The sequence below is a fragment of the Chinchilla lanigera genome, unplaced genomic scaffold (genome assembly GCF_000276665.1).
Source record: "Chinchilla lanigera isolate Chin_1 unplaced genomic scaffold, ChiLan1.0 scaffold00032, whole genome shotgun sequence".
In the NCBI taxonomy this organism is placed as follows: domain Eukaryota; kingdom Metazoa; phylum Chordata; class Mammalia; order Rodentia; family Chinchillidae; genus Chinchilla; species Chinchilla lanigera.
The window spans coordinates 1,894,641-1,911,507 of NW_004955433.1; the positions used below are offsets into that span (position 1 = coordinate 1,894,641).

The following is a 16,867-nucleotide window of genomic DNA, read 5'->3' on the forward strand; positions in this document are numbered from 1 at the left end:
AAAATAAAATAAAATAAAATAAAATAAAAAAAAAAAGAAAGCTGTTATTTCCATTTTAGAAATCTAAGAAAGCAGCACCTTGGGAGAAGGAACTTGACAGCATGCTACAGGTGAATGCATGGAAATTTAACTTTTGGAAGGATAATGTATTAAAGAATTATATATCTCAGCAAGAGTAAAGAGCCTACTATTAGGGATCAAGTACCATATTATAATATACACATATATTTTAACTTCTCTCCAGTAAAACCCTTTTATAAAAACTTGAGACATTAAAAATTTCTCTAGCTTAATGTGTTTTATCAAAAAACAAAAAAAAATCAAAATGCACCTCAAAGTTCCTTACAAAGATCCAAAAAGCTAACGTACATACGAAGACCTACATGCTGGAGTCATTCACCCTAAACACAACTTTTAGCAAATTGTAATTCTATGTGGCACAGCATTATCCACTTTGGTCACTGAGATCTATGCCTCTTTTTTGTACTCTACAAGAGAAACACTGGGCTTTCTCATTAACATCTCTCAATGTCTCCACCTCCATTTTTGGCAACCATCACTATCCTCTCTGCTCTGTTAAAGTTGTCAATTTTAGATGCTAAAAACAAATATGATAAAGCTTTAACTTGTCTTACATATTTCACCTAGTGACCTCTTGGTTAATCTATATTGTCACAAATGAGGGATTTCTTTCAAGTCTCAATAAAATTTCAGACTATGAATAAATTTTACTTTATCCATTCAACTAAGGTCATGGCTTGCCTATAAAATGTCCCTTTAAGGCCAGGTAGTGAAGATTTGGATGCAAGCTGCTGCTTTGTTGAATTTAATATTATGATTGTTTCTGATCTCATCAGTGTATTAGTACATAGATTTAGTGGAGGAAGAATGTCCCTGATTATGTGACTTAAAATAGTGTATCTCATTACTTAACACACCTGTCTGATTCTTGGCTTTCTCACATTCTGTATTTATACTAAATTTCATTTTGAGCTTGTGCATGTTTTGACGTTATGAGAATTATAAAACACTTTCTCATATTTACATGGGCTTTCACTTCAGGAGTTCTGTTTTTCAAGGTAAGTGGAAAAATTGAAGGGTTTTCACATTTATGGCATATATATAATTTCCTTCTCATGTGAAGACTGTTATGTACTTGAATGCACCAAGAAAAATAAAACATTTTCCAAATTGTTTATGTTCAGATTCTTTCTTCTAAGAATTTAAGGTATTTAATGGTACATGTGTGCTGAAAGATTTTTTATATTGCATACAAAGAAATGGGTTCTCTGCACTGTCCTTTCATGTCAGTGTAAGTCACTTTATATATATTCAAAATTTCTTATTTTTTAAATGTCTGTTGATTGCTAAAGTAAAGGCTTTTTCATACTGCTTACACACACACGGTTTCTAACCTGTGATTCTTTTCACGCACTTGACAACCACTGTGTGTAATGAAAACCTTCCCACATTGCTTACATACGTAGGGTTTCTCACCAGTGTGAATTCTTTCATGTGTTTGACAATGACTATTGTGCTGAAAGCTTTCCCGCATTGCTTACATACATAGGCCTCTCCCCAGTATAAGAACACTGAGAAGTGAAAGCCTTCCCACATTGCTTATATACATAGGGTTTCCCCTTAGTGAGTTCTTTCATGTTTTTGACAATCACTACATGTGCTGAAAGCTTTCTCACTTACATATGTAGGATTTCTCACCAGTGTGAGTTCATTCATGTATTTGATAATAACTGTTGGCTGAAAGCTTTCAGTTTATACGTGTAGGATTTTACCCCAATGTGGATACTTTCATGATTACCAAATGAAGTGTTACTTGTGAAAGATTTCCCAGTGTTTATATAAATTGGATTTTTCTCTACTGTGAGCTTCCATGTTTCTGAATATCGCTGAGAAGTAAAACTTTTTCCACATTGTATGCATACATGTATTCACTGTGTGTAATTTCTTGCCTAGGTTTGAACAGAGTTGAGTGTATGGAAAGCTTTCATAGCCTCCTTATATAAAAAGGGCTTCTTTCGAGGCTACCTTCTTCAGTCCAATTAGAGTAGGATGTTCCATGTTCTCTATATTCATATAGTTTCTTTCCAGGATTTGACCTTGCATTCTTTGGAAATGACTGAAAGTCAGTGCAGGCTTTCCCCCTTCTGTTAAAGTTAGACAGCTTCTGTTCACATCTATGACACTGGGTTCATGTCTGGGCCCTGCGTGCTCCTTCAGCTGCCTGGGGACACTGGGGATCAAAAATGACAAGATGGAGTAAACTACAGTCTCAGGACTCCAACACACCCAGAACAAGTCCAGGAGACATCAACATAGGAAAACGTGGAAGTCACACACCTGAAATCTCTGAAATGATTGCAGCTGAAGTAAAGAAACAACTCCATCATCAAACCATAGAAGAAATCAGATCAGAAATAATCTCAGGTAAAAAGAAATGACAGCAATAATGAATTGCTCAGCACATCTGAAGAAGACACATATAAAAAATAACGAGCATAGAAAAATGATGGAAAAATTAAATGAACAATATAGGAAAGAACTAGAATGCATGAAACAGATTCAAAGAGATATCCAGGAAATCAAAACTTCCGTAGAAAGCTGGCAAAACAGCTTAAATGAAGCTGAAGATAGACTTTCAGATTTTGAAGGCAGCATTGCAGCCTAATGATCGTGAAAGGGAAGATCTCTTAAAAATAACAAGGAACCAGGAAATATCAATACAACAGCTGCAAGATGATACAAAGAGAAAAAATGTAAGTTTAACATGTGTCAATGGAACAGCAGGAGACAACACAAATGACAAAAAGAATATTTGCAGAAGTAATAGTAGAAAATTTCCCAAGCATGGAAGAGAATCCGACATCCAGAAAGTGAGGCATATAGAACCTCCAACTAGCCATAACCAAAACAAAACTGCACCCAGACATATAATAATTAAGATCCCAGAAATCCAGCAAAAGAACAGAATATTAAAAGCCATTAGAGAAAAACAGATCACCTATAAAGGAAAGCCCATCAGAATCACAGTATATTTCTCAACACAAACCATCAAGAAGAGCTAAGAGTGAAATATTCCAGGTTCTGAAAGAAAACAACTTCCAACCCAGATGACTGATGTATAGTGCAAAACTGTCCTTCAAATTTAATGGACAAATAAAAAAATTTTAACTGAAGAACTTCATCAGCACCACATCAACCCTACAAAGAGTACTAAGATATTCTAGAAAGAGACAAAAATGACCACAATTTCAAGAATGACAGTAGAAAAGAACCACCAAGCAGGGCAAGTAATTAAACAGAGAAAAATAGAAGGAAATCAACAGCAGGTAAATAACATGACAATGATAATCCAACACATATCAGTTATAACCATTAATGTAAATGGTCTCAATTCACTAATCAAAAGAAGCAGAGTGGATCAAGAAACAAAATCCAACAATATACTGTATACAAATGTAATATACCATACTGATAGAGCCAAAAGCAAAAACCACATGATCATCTCAATAGATGCAGAAAAAACTTTTAATAAAGTCCAACACTCATTCATGATAAAAACCCTATGGAAAATCAGAATAGATGGTCTTTACCTCAATCTGATCAAAATCATCTATGCCAAAGCAATAGCCAACATCATACTAAGTGAACAAAAATTGAAAGCTTTCACGTTAAAATTGGGAACAGGACAAGGATGTCAAGTTTCACCACTTCTATTCAACATAGTGCTGGAAACATTAGCCAGTGCAATTAGACAAGAGTGAAATAAAAGGAATAAGGATAGGAAAGGAAGTGAAATTATCATTATTTGCAGATGATATGATTCTGTACATGGAAGACCCCAAAAACTCCATGAAAAGACTCCTAGACTTAACAAACAAATTCAGTAGCATAGCTAGATACAAAGTTCACACTCAAAAATCAGTAGCATTCCAATACACAAACAACACACTGAGAGAGAAATTAAGCAAACCATACTTTTTACCATAGCATCCAAAAAATTGAAATACCTAGGAATCAATCTAACAAAAGTAAAAGAGCTATACAGTGAAAACTACAGTACTCTGAAAAAAGAGATCGAAGAGGATTTCAGAAAATGGAAAGATATTCCTTGCTCATGGATAGAAAGAACCAACACTATGAAAATGGCCATACTCCCAAAATTATTTTACAGATTCAATGCAATCCCAATTAAAATACCACTAGTATACCTCACAGATCTAGAGAAAACATTCCTAAAATTCACCTGTAACTAGAAGAGAACCAGAATAGCAAAAGCAATCATGGCAACAAAGGCAAGGCAAGTGGAATCACAATCCCCGATTTGAAATTATATTACACAGCTACTATTATAAAATCAGCATGGTATTGGGGGGAAAAGAAAAACAGACCTGAGGATCAATGGAGCAGACTGGAAGGTGCAGTCACAACCACAAACACACTCAACCACCTTATCTTTGACAAAGTGGCTGAACAAGTTCACTGAAAGAAAGATAACCTCTTTAATAAATGGCGCTGGAAAAACTGGCTCTCTGCATACTGCAGACTAAAACTAGATCCATGTCTATCACCATGCACCAGATTAAAGTAAAAATGGATTAAAGATCTAAATATTAAAACAGAAACACTAAATCTACTGGAAGAGAAAGTAGTTAAAAATCTTGAAGACATGGGGGTAGGCAGAGAATTGATGAACAAAAACCAAACTGCACAGGAAATATTTCAAAGATTCTAAAATGGGATCTCATCTTATTGAAAAGTTTTTGCACACCTAAAGAAATCACCAGCAGAGTAAAAGGAAAAACCCACAAATTGGGGAAAAAATTTAGCCAACTGCCCCTCAGACAAAGAGGACTTCTATCTATAACATACAAAGAATTAAAAAAATCAGGCCCCCTAAACTGAAAGACCCAATCCAAAATGGGCATCTGAGATGAATATACACTTCTCAGATAAAGAAATACAAGTGGCAAATTAATACATGAAAACGTGTTCAACATCATTGGTTATTTGAGAAATGCAAATTAAAACAACACTGAGATTCCATCTCACCCCAGAAAGAATGGCTATCACCAAGAAATCAACCAACAACAAATGCTGGAGGGGCTGTAGAGAAATAGGAATGTTTCTCCACTGTTGGTTGCAATGTGACTGGTGCAACCACTGTGGAAATCAGTCTGGAGATTCCTCAGTAAACTAGGATTAGAGGTCCCATTCAACCCAGATATTTCCCTTTTGGGTATTTTTCCAAAAGAACTAAAGATATCATACCACAGTGATATATGTGTACCCATGTTTATAGCAGCACAACTTGTAATAGCTAAATCATGGAAACATCCCAAATGCCCATCAATGGAAGAGTGGATAAAAAAGGTGTGGTATTTTTATATAATTGACTATTACACTCAGGTATAAAGAAAGATAAATTTGAGGCTTTTATATAGGTAAATGGATGCCACTGGAGACCATGCTCATAAGTGAAATAAATAAGACATGTGTAAACATCATATTGTCTCCCTAGTAGAAGAACCTAAAAGAATAAATAAAATCTAAAAGGTACAATAGTGTGAAAGGGAAAGAAGCTGCTCAAAAGGAAAGAACAACTGGGATGAGGGAAAAGAGAAAAAAAAGGAAAAGTGTGTGTGTGTTCACACACACACAGAAGATAAGATAATTGTACTAATTTCTATTGCTTTCTTGAAAGGAACAGTTGATATTTGATCATTCTTACATATCTATTTGTTTATCTGAGTAACCAATATGAAGATAACAGTAGGTAGTACAATAACCATTGTTAATTTCTTACCACCTTGTCTGAAATTCTGTATTTTTGTTTTTATGTTTCTTTTATGTATGTATGTTAATATGTTTTGGTACTTTTATCTTTAAAAATAAAATTTAAAAAAAGTATGGTTCTCATATGATTTGAGTCCCATGTTACCTATGATGGGCACAGTTGGTGATGAATGACCAATCACAAGCTATCCACAAGCAAGGTTTTCATCTGGTTTTGCATCTAGCAGTTTCATGTGCACATTAGTATCAGAAGTCATACAAATCATTTCTCCATGTTGATCAAATAATTTATACTCATGGCATTTCTTTACCTCTTCATTTCTTAGATTTTTCCTGTAGTTGTTGTACTTATCTTCAATTTGGTGGTCATCCCAGTTTCTTCCATTGTGTGGTTAGAGGGTCTCCCTGGGTGATTCCCATGCAGCCTACAGCCAGTAGAAATCCTAAAGCAGGGCAATCTACCCAGCTGGGGCAGCTCTCAGCAACCGTGCTCAGGGTCTGGTCTTTGAAGCCAGAAAACAAGGCCCTTTTCTCTTGGGCTACCTGATTGGACCAAAATGAGCTTTCTTCAAGGTTGAGTAACACTCATTTGACCTTTAGAACCACAACTCTACAAAAACTAGATACATACTTCAGAGGAAATTAAGCCTTGGTATAGAGGCATATGGACAAATAGAAGTGATCGTTAGATCCCTATTAAATTCTGTCCTACATATCAAATGTTAAATGAGTTAGCAGTGCATTGCCTATGACATGTTAGGACAGAATGTTCTTACGCTCTGGTGGGGTTGGGGTGAGAAGGACATGATAAGACCAGATTTGGTGGGGAAAACCATGAGCTCTGGAAGGCACATACACGCTGTAGGTAAGGTTTGTGACAGTGTTGCATGGTTAGAGTTGAGGTTTCTCTGAAGCAGGTTAGGGACTGTCAGACAGGACCAGGTTGAGTTGGGCTGGCACTTTCACCTGTGGTCTGGAAAAGGTCTTTTTGTTTGCAGGTGGATAGGATGGCCTTATGACTGAGTCCAACTCTATGCTCTGCTCCTAGTAGGGGAATAGGAATGTGGAGGGAAGGGGCTTTGATCAATATTGCTTCTTGGTTGTCATTTTCTCTAATTCTTCCTAAGATCCTGTTACTTGTTAGTCCTTATATTTAGTCCTGTCCCTTATGGTAACAATCGGGGATCACTCTCTGTGGACAAGAATTTACAGATAATGGAGCAGGGTACCAAGAACAATTGTCATCTTTATCATGTTGATCAAATGCTTTTTCAAATCTAATTCTGGACTACTTAGTGTGGTTAGTTCTTCTTTGCATAAGATTTAGGGCTCCTGGTCTGCTTGCTTTATATTTTGCATAGAGCAGAGATCTGGTATGAACTGAAGCCTGCACAAGCTCTGTCAGAAGCAGGGACCTTACCTTGGCAGGTAAGGGAAATAGAAATTCTATGCTGGGTTCTTGGCAGATAGAGTCAGGGTAGGGGGGATAAGTAAGTTCCTAGGTTTGGTTGGGTCCAAGATGAAAGAAACACCAAAATAGGATTGGGCTTGTGGAAACTTTTGGAGTAAATGTCTTAAAAAGAGGAGCCACAGGAGCCCCCCCATTCATCTTACAAGGCAGAGAAAGAGAGAGTAGGTGAAATGCTCACCTTGCAGTGACATGGCAAGGGATTTTGGGCAGGCTCACAGGTAGTCTTTAACTCAGTTTTGCTTGTGGCGAGGGGCCCATCTTGGAAAAACAGGCTTGCCCTGGTACCCCTGCCATGACTGCTCCTATGCATGTCAGTCAAATAACAGTCTGCCAGCGGGCTGAGTAAACTATTCTGTGGCTACCAGGACTCTAATTAAGAAGCCTGGAACCCAAAAAGGGTTGAAAACCTACATGTGTCTGAGGTAGGGCTTGTATTCTGCTATTGTTAGCCCTAGAATCTATGGAGGAAAGAGAATCAGTTGCTGAAATAGTTCTCATTCTAGCAGAGTATTTAAAACTCTTACTACCCATATATGCCTGAATTCTATGCATGTAGTTTCCAACCTAGCAAGTCTTTATAAAACTGCTCAACTGGCCTGAATTTTGGTCAGGAAACATATTGGAGTAGCAGTGAAATCACTGCTTTATGCTGGGTATGTTACAGAATCTGTTAAAAAAAAAAGGTTTTGGGGTAGAGAGAGCAAGAAGATTGAGTTTCCTCAAAATTTCTATAAAGTGTACCCATACAATCTTGGCTACTGAGAAGCTGTTCCATGAATGTGGTCATCACTAATGATCTCAGAAGTGGACCAGTGGTCTGAATTATGTTCTTGAGTGAGTCAACTAACACAGAATAGCTAAACTTTTGACAGTCTCCTTGGTTTTACCAGTTAGGTGAAGTTGAGGAGTTTTCAAGGGTCAGTAAAGATGAAGGTGGACTTGGGATTTTGAGTGGGAAGTACCAGTGAGAAAGTTGGTCTAAACTCAGGAGTCCTAGTGATTGCATACCATGTCCATGTCTTCTAGAGGACGTTTGTCAGATACTTCCTTAAACAGATTTTCCCAACTTCTAGTTGCACCCACATTTCTAGCTGTACCCACACTTCTAGCAGCACATACCCCTGATGTCCTTGTGGAGGTATGTTCCATCCACTGTACCTCAATCCTTGGTCATTGTCAGTTGTAGATGTGACTGATTGGGCTTATTTCATGTCACTACTGAGTCCCCATGACTGCTGCGACTAATTTGGGGATGGATATATAATGGAGATGGGCTAATACTCAAAGGGGCAACATTGCTGCACTTGGCAATTGTCATTTATAGAAGAGTCTTTAAAGAATTTTGGAAAGGCCCTGAGACACAGAACACTTACAGGAACCAGAGCCTGGAATTTCCCACGGAGAGGATGCTAGAGGGGCTCAGTGTGGACCCTGGGAATTAATCCAATGCTAGGGATGGTGGAGAAAACAGATTGGTTCTTGGTGAAGTCAAGCCTCTTGGACCAGCCTCATTTGGAGTCTGTACTGCATTTTGGCTTCTTTTTACTTCAGCTAAACAAGCTTGGTATTTGTTACCTACCACACAGAAGATTTGTCGTTACAAGCAAACAGATCTTCTAGGAGGATGTGTTTATTAAACTAGCTCTCTCCATTTCCAAAGCCAGCCAACTTGCTAGTAACATTTGGGCAGTTAGGGAGGAAATCTGAGTAACATGAGTCTTATGTCTCTGCATTTTAAAGGACTGTATTTAGTCTAATGATGTGTGGAGACTTCTGAGACAAAAGGCTATGCCTAGGCCAGTATGGGGATAAAATGATCCCATGTGCATGTGCATGTCCCTCTATTCCATACATTGCCCAGTTTATGTGACATTGTACAAAGATGAATGTCTTAAATATGCTGGTCTTAGTAATAAGTTTGTTTGAAATTCAGCTTCATATACACATTGTATTTCTAGACGTGATCTGCGATATATATATATATATACATATATATATATATATATAAAATACATATATATGCCATGTAACACTTGGAAAACCTTAAACAACTCAAATGAGTTAGAACACTTGCAAATTCAGTGGCATCAGCATTCAGCCAGGCTTAAACTTGAGTAGAACACCTTTCTCCCAGAAAACCCTACTGCATATAAATCCTTTTGTATATCAGTTATGGCTGAGATATTGGTTCACAAAACAACTTATTTTCAAATTCTTTCCCTGCTCATGCTTGGCACTCCCAAAAGGAAAATCCAGAAGTTGGCAATTCACATGGGCAGTTGAGGGCCTTTGGGTTTGGAAGCACAGGCTCAGCTGAGAATCAGAGGGGTCCCTGTGTAATGACACATGCTGAATCCTGCTCACTTTTAGTGCAAAAAGATTGCAAATGTTGCAAATGAATGCTGGAAACTGGCAAAGAGAGGGATTGAGTTGGGAGGGATGGTGGAAAGGCTTTTCCTTTTGAAACAAGGTTCAAAAATTCAAGTTCAAGCCAGGCATCTATAATCCCAGCACTTGGGAGGCTAAGGAAGGTGGATTACTGAGTTCAAGGCCAGCCTACACAAAAAGGTGAAACCCTGTCTCAAACCCCAAAAGTCAAGGTCAAGGTAATGATCAGCAGGCATCAAAGAACAAGGCTGTAGATCCAAAGGGTGGCATCCTTAATCATCACTAGGTTATCACAGCCTTCAGCACTAGCACTAATCACTTAAGTGCACACTGGTGGTAGGTGGACAGTATTTATTGTAGGCTGTCTATCAGCTCAAGAAAAAGGGACATGGTCTGTGTTCCTGCCCCAAACTCCATTGAACCCTAGGGCAAAGAAGATATAACAAGTAAGGGCATGAGCCCTCTCTTGAAGACCTAAGAATTCAGGGCATTTTTATAAATAGCTATATAATTTATTTTAGACTAGTTTGAAACATTTGAGGTTTTTAAGTATTCAACTTTCTATGTATTTACAGCACAGTAAGAGGGGTATGTGCAAACAGAAAGGGAAGACAGTCTGTGACTGGGGTCTAGGTTGTGTGCTCTTCCCAGGCATCATTTCCAGGTTCTTGATATCCTGAAAGTAGAACCGGACAAAGCACATGATAAAGGTAGCAAGGTTTTACATTCATTAAAAGTATTAAAGTTAAGAAAAGGAGTATGCTTTTTAGAGTGAGTGCAGGCCATTTAAAGTAGGAAAAGAAGTACATTCTGCAGGATGGGCCACTGAAAGAGCTTATAGTAACAACAAAGTTAATGGTATGCATCTTTTGTATCTCCCATTTTGCCGTCATAGCTGGACCATCCTAGAAAGAACCTGCTTGATTTCATGCCAGAAGAATTGAAGATAGTCCTCTGGGGTCTTAGGTATAGGGCTTGGACACATGTGTCCTGGATCTGAAAGACCATACCCTAATCTCCTGCCTCATTTCCCCCCTTAAGGAACATAAATCCCCATAATTCTTTATGGGCTGTTAAGGATGTGATTGTCTTTACAGAGCTACTTCCAGCTGAAATTCTGTCTTGGGATCTTGTGGCTCACTAGCTGGGTTGAAAAGAAAAATCTGTCAGAAGACAATAAGAAAGGAGTCTGCCTATATCTGAAGAGCTGTCAAGCTGCCTGTTCAGTGGGAGAAGACTTGGTGAATTTGTCAGTCACAGGCTGTGGCCTGGATCACCATCTGAAACCTTCAACGGATAAAGTTTGCTATTGGGTTGGGGATATATTTTTTTATTTTAATAACTTTTTAAAGAGAATAAAAATTAGAAATGATAGTTTCACTAAACAAGATGACAGGAATTCAACAATGGTTGTTATATTTCATATGGTTGTCTTCAAATTAGTTGTTCATATTGGGTTGGGGATTTAGAGCCAAAATAAGAGAAGGAACAGATCAGGACATTTTCTGGTCTGTCTTAAAAGATGGACTAATATACATCTAGCAATTTGGGATTTCCTTGCTTTCTGCAGAGAAAACGTGACAGAGATTTTAGACTATCAAGAGCCTGAGAGTCACAGCTCTGGCAAGATTAATCACATTATGGAGCTAAATAGAAACACGAGTCTCATTTAAGCTGCAGTGAGTTAGGGGTCATTAGTGACTCTATTTACCTGGAACTAGAGTCTTGTTTTTTTTTGAAGGGGAGCCTCAGGTCTTCCAGAGGTTTATTGAAAAGTAGCTTTATTGTAAAGGGTCTTTTTCCTTAGTCCAAGTGGGACTGGCTTTATCCTAAAATGGTGAAGTTTGTTCATCTTGCCTCCCTATCAGCCTTGTGATTTCCCAGGGAGACTTAAGATATGTCTCTTTGGGATCTCTTGCAATGAATGACAGCTACCTACCTGGGGAAGATAGACCACCTCTAGGAGTTTGTAGAATTTCCTGCTTGTGCTTGACTGAATGATAAACCCTCATCTTTCTTTCCAGATTGCTGCATCAGGATGTAGCACCAGAAATGCATGTTTGGAGTTGTAAATATTTAGTTTTTTGCCTTTTCCTAATGTCAATGCCCAAGTATGGGCTATGAGCTCCAGTTTTGGAGCAGAGGTCCCTGGTGGGGGCAGGGGTTTGACCTTAATGACCTGTTGTGAGCTCACAACTGCATAACCTACCTTTTGATGTCTTTGGACAAAGCTGCTTCCGGCAGTGAACCACACCACCTCAGGGTCTTGGAGGCACAGGTCAGTGATGGTCCTGCCTGTTTGTATAGGCCTGGGAAACCACCTGTTTCCTCTAAGCCTGTAAGCATCAGTGAGGCAGAAGTAAGAGTAGTACAAGTCTTTATGGTAACTTCAGGAGTGTGTAGAAGCATGGCCTGATAGTTGGCCTGATACAAGAAACTGTCCCTCTTGTCAACCATAAGTAACCTTTTGTCTCAAGGCTAGAACTTCTAGCTTTTACCCAAAGTTGGTTTTGTAGCTTCTTCTGTTAACATAGCTATAATTGCTATTGCCCCCCTGCCAGGTAGCCTAGTATAGCATGTAGCAGGAGCCACCTGTTGGTTAAAATTAGATCAGGGAGGCTTGGTATAGTCTCAGCAGGTAAAATTCTTTTGTCCTTTGCCAGAATTGGAGAATTGACCCCAATTTTGCTAGTAAATCTTTTCCCAGTAAGGGAGTAGAACACCATGGGACATTTGAAAACTTATGGCAGAATATGTGACCTTGAAATTGACACATCAGAGCAAGTGTAAGAAAGATCCAAGTAGGGGTCTCCTCAACTCCAATTGTGGCTATTGGTCTAGAAGAGGGTATTCCCAGGGAAGCAAGTTAAAACAGAGTAAGCCACTTTTCTAAGGAATTGAATTTGCTTGCCCATGATGTCCAGGGTTTCTTGCCAGGAGGTGGGGATGTCTGTGGATATGGGCATTGCAGATTGCCCCAAGCACCTTCAGTCCTTTTTTTTTTTTTTTCCCGGTACCAGGAATTGAACTCATGACCTTGCGCTTGCCAGGCAGGCGCTATACCGCTGAGCTAAATCCCTAGCCCCACCTTCAGTCCTCTTTATTAGAGTGGGAATTGAGGGCTTTGGCTGGGCTAACTCCTGTCTAGGAGTGTGGGGCAGCCAGTCCTCCAGTGGCACGAGCAAGGCACACGTGGAGTGGGGCCCAGCTGGTGGCTCGGCACAGTTGCCTGCACAATGTCGTTTCTTTGCATTTAAGAACAGAACTCTTTCCCTGACTGATCAACCTGGGCTTTCCCTTCCTTCTACTTGGCTGTGCTTAAAATACTGCCAACTGTGACAGCAATAATTTTGGCCTGTCCTTCCCCCTCCCCCTACCTTGTATCTTCATATAAATCCCAATTATTGAACACAGAAAAGGCTGTGTTCAGAAATTAGGTGATAAGGGTCTGGGGTACAGCAAGTGGCCAAGACAAATTGCACATCTCACCATGATGGGTGAAAAGCAAGGGTAAAATTCTGAAACCCATTAGCATACCTACCAGGATTTTCTGAAAATCAGCCTAACCATTCATTGCATTGTTTGGTATCTGCCACTAAAACATGGAACCTGGATTTGAGTAATTGCCACTATCCTGGGACACAAGCATAAGTGCTGAATAACTCTACCGAGTATGTCCAGTGGGGCCGAAAGTTGTCTGAGGAGTACAAGGAGGGCACTGACTTTCTGGCCTGAGGGTTTATAAGGAGGTCGAGCAGACTACCCAGTGTGGTTGTTTTTATTAAACAGGTAAAAGAGACCAGCAGCCCCGTGAGACACAGAGTGTTAGGACAGAATCATCAACGATATAAATTTTCTGCTCCTCAGGCTTCATATTAAGTGTGTTAATATCTGGAAAGGTCCAAGAACTAAAGAGCCATAAAATGCTGCACATGTGTCCTATACAACTTGCTTTGGCTTTTGCAATAAAGATCTAATTGAAGAAGATTATCAAAATTTAGATGGCCATTCTGTACCCATCTCTCACCATTTCTTAGTTCACACTGGACCCAAACAGTATTATGTGGGGTTTATGGAGAGAGAAGACTAGGTCTGGGGTTCTTCAGGTTAATGGTGGCTGTCTTTTGTGTCCTGCCATTATGACGTTAAATCTAGGCTGTCCTATCAAGAGCCTGCTTGACTTGGAGAAGGCCATTTTCAATTCTTATAGCACTGAGTGGTCCAGGTGTAAGGCGTGGCTCCATATGTCCTGGGTCTCAGACAGGCCACACCTAATTTACTGGTTCAAATCCTGCTGTGGAAAATCCACACCTCATGTGTTGGAGCAAAGTTCACAAATACTGTGGGCTGTGGTTGCACCATGACATACAGGTAATCCTGGACTTGATTCACCCCTGCCATTTGGAGAGGTAGGAAAGCCAGGGAGCCTGGGGATCCTTGTGAACACGATGGTCAAAGGGCGAGCCATGAGGAGTGTGGCAGAAGAGCTCATTTTACAAGCTAACATGTCTCTAGTTCACTGTAGCTAGCAGGCATTTGGAGGTGACCTTGCAGAGCTTTTCCCAGTCCATGTTGGCTTTGCAGTGGGAGGAAGAGGTACGTGTCTTAGTTCCAGAGTCAGAAATCCTTAGAGGAAGCAAAGCCAAAAACTAACCACATAGTGAGTGGAGAGATCAGCAAAAATGAACTGGAATGGAAGGTCCCCCTCTCTTGCCATCAGTTGAGATGTTGCTAAGTAAACTCTCCCACGTGGGTGCAGCCAGCTGGATCCCCACCACCTATATGGTCAAGTTCAGGTCTCTAGTTCTGATCAAGGAATTAATACTTCACCATGAAACCAGGAGGGTCAGTGATATAGTGCTTGTACTGAGAAAGCACAAGATGGAGCCCATCTATACATAAAATGGGAGAACCACGTGGACTTAAAAGTTCGGCTGGTCCTTGGCCATGAACTATGGCGGCTCACTCTTTTTGAAGGATGGGTTGTAATGTAAGTACAGAGGCAGGCATTGCAGGAAAGTTTTGAACACTGGGTGTAAGTGTTGGTAATGTCTGGACAGTTGCAGAAGCCATAGCAGCAGGTGGCTTTGAATGGAGGGGTGGTAGCCAGTTGAGGATCTGAGCCTGGCTTATGTGCTTCTGCCACATAAGTCAGGCTGTCAAGGGCAGCAGACTTGCTGCTGAAGTTGCTGAGCTTAGGGGCTGGAAGACTGGCAAGTAGGCTGTGACTCTTTGTTGTGTGTGTGGGGGTATTTGTAGTAGATATGGGTATCATTTGCGGCCAGCCACACATCCAGCTTTACTATTTTTGTTGTTGTATGTGGCCCTGGGACCTGAGTCCATGACAGGTCCAAATCACCCTGAGCAGAGAAGTATGTGCAGCACAGCATGCTGAAGCCATTGTTTGGAGAGGTGGTAGAAGGTTACCTGGGCTGCTATACTGGAGCTGGACATGGTCAGCAGAGAGGGGAATGGGTGGATGATCTCATCCTTCAGGTCATCTCCGAAGTCTGGCCACAGCCTCCTTCTGCCTGCTGAATGGGGCTGTTCTAGATGGATTTCTGCTCTCCTAGTAGCTGTCATAGCATCCACTGATCTGGAGTGCTTGATCACACGGGGCTTGTAGTCCCTGGCTGACTTCTTTAGGCCACATAGACCATGAAAATTGTCATGTCCTCTGGGTCTCCCCTGTCCTTTGGGTTGGTTTTGTGCTCATTCTCAACACCCAGCTCAAAGTAGTCATTGTCATTTCACTTGAGAGTGGATTTCCAGTATCTGCTCACATATAATTTTTGGTCCCAAAAAACTCAAAGGAAAGCGTTTTCATCTGAGTTTTTTTGAAACTGAGAATTCACCTGAGGTTCTCCATAAGCTTATATGCAGTCTCCAACTCAGGTGAGTAGTCCCTGTAATTCAGGACAGTGAAGATGGCTTCTTCCAGTAATGTGGACTTGGCATAGTAAACAAAAAGGGCCTGTGTAGATCTTGGTGCTGCAGACTTCCTTTTTCCAAGAGTAGAAGAAGAGGTTGATGCCCACAGTCAAACATGCTGAAGGTCCAGTGCAAAGGCTACAGACTGGAGGATCTAGGCAAGTGCAGGGAGCTCTGCACTACTTCATAAGAACTGGATCAGTCAGAATCAATAAAAGGGATCTACCTTGTAGAGGCTCAGCAGGGTAGAAACCATCACTCAGATACTCACTGCTGCCAAGCTACTTGCTAGGGGTGGTTTCCACTTGCTTCCATTGAACTGGGCTTCCCCTTCTGATACAGTATACAAACTTGTCTCCATGGATTCCATATTAGAGGCAGGGACATCCCTAAAAGCACTAACGTGCTGCCTGCCTAGACCAGGATGGTGCTCTTTGACTGCCAGCAAGGGTGCTTCACCAAGGGAACCAAGGTGGAGGTGTAGCCACTGCCCAAGTAGACTCAGCTGGGCTCTTGGTGCTGCAGCTGGCAGCAGGGTACAAAGTACAGTACTGGGGGGGGGCAGAGGTGACCTTAGGCTGAATGATCCTTGCAGCATTCTTGTCCATGTTATCAACATATTAGAGTATGCAAAAGTAGAACTATCTTGTACTTAGAACTTTAAGGGTTTTATCTCTTAAATGCTGAAAAGGTGCTGGAGCCAGGTTGGAAGTAAAACTTTAATCTCAACTTCTTATGTGGTGTGCTGTCTGCATACGTGGAAAGAATGGAACTCCACAGAGAAGTTGAGGAAAGAGGAATGGCAGGCTTCCAGTGAACCAAGTCTTGCTTTATCAGGAACCTCGGTGAAGGGGTCCAAAGGAAAAATATCCAAGTATAACAGTGCTTCCAATCCAAAGAAGGCATGATGCAATGACAGCTTGAAACATTGGGAGATTTCTCCATTAACTCTGAACTGCCAGCAGTCAGCCTGTGTCTCTAAGACATTATATAGACCTGTGTCTCTAAGACATTGTGTCATGGGAACTGAGCCCACAGGTCAAAGGAACATTCTTACCCAGAGGCCAGGGTCAAGAATCTACTCCCTTTCCTACTTAATTTACTGTGCAATAATGTCCTTGGAATGTTTTGTGGGGCTGATCTTCCTGAAATGGTTCTTCCAGCTGGAGGAAGAAGCCAGTCTCCTGGCTTCTAATTGTCTGATGCTATTCATGAAGGGGGCCTAATATGATTTATGGAGACAACTTCTGTCCTAGTAGATGT

At 40.5% G+C, this 16,867-nt stretch overlaps 1 pseudogene; it reads right to left on the reverse strand.

Annotated features, from left to right (window-relative positions):
* Positions 1 to 15,315: 15,315 nt before the first annotated feature.
* LOC102006157 lies at positions 15,316 to 15,860 on the reverse strand (annotated as a pseudogene).
* Between the last annotated feature and the right edge of the window lie 1,007 nt (positions 15,861 to 16,867).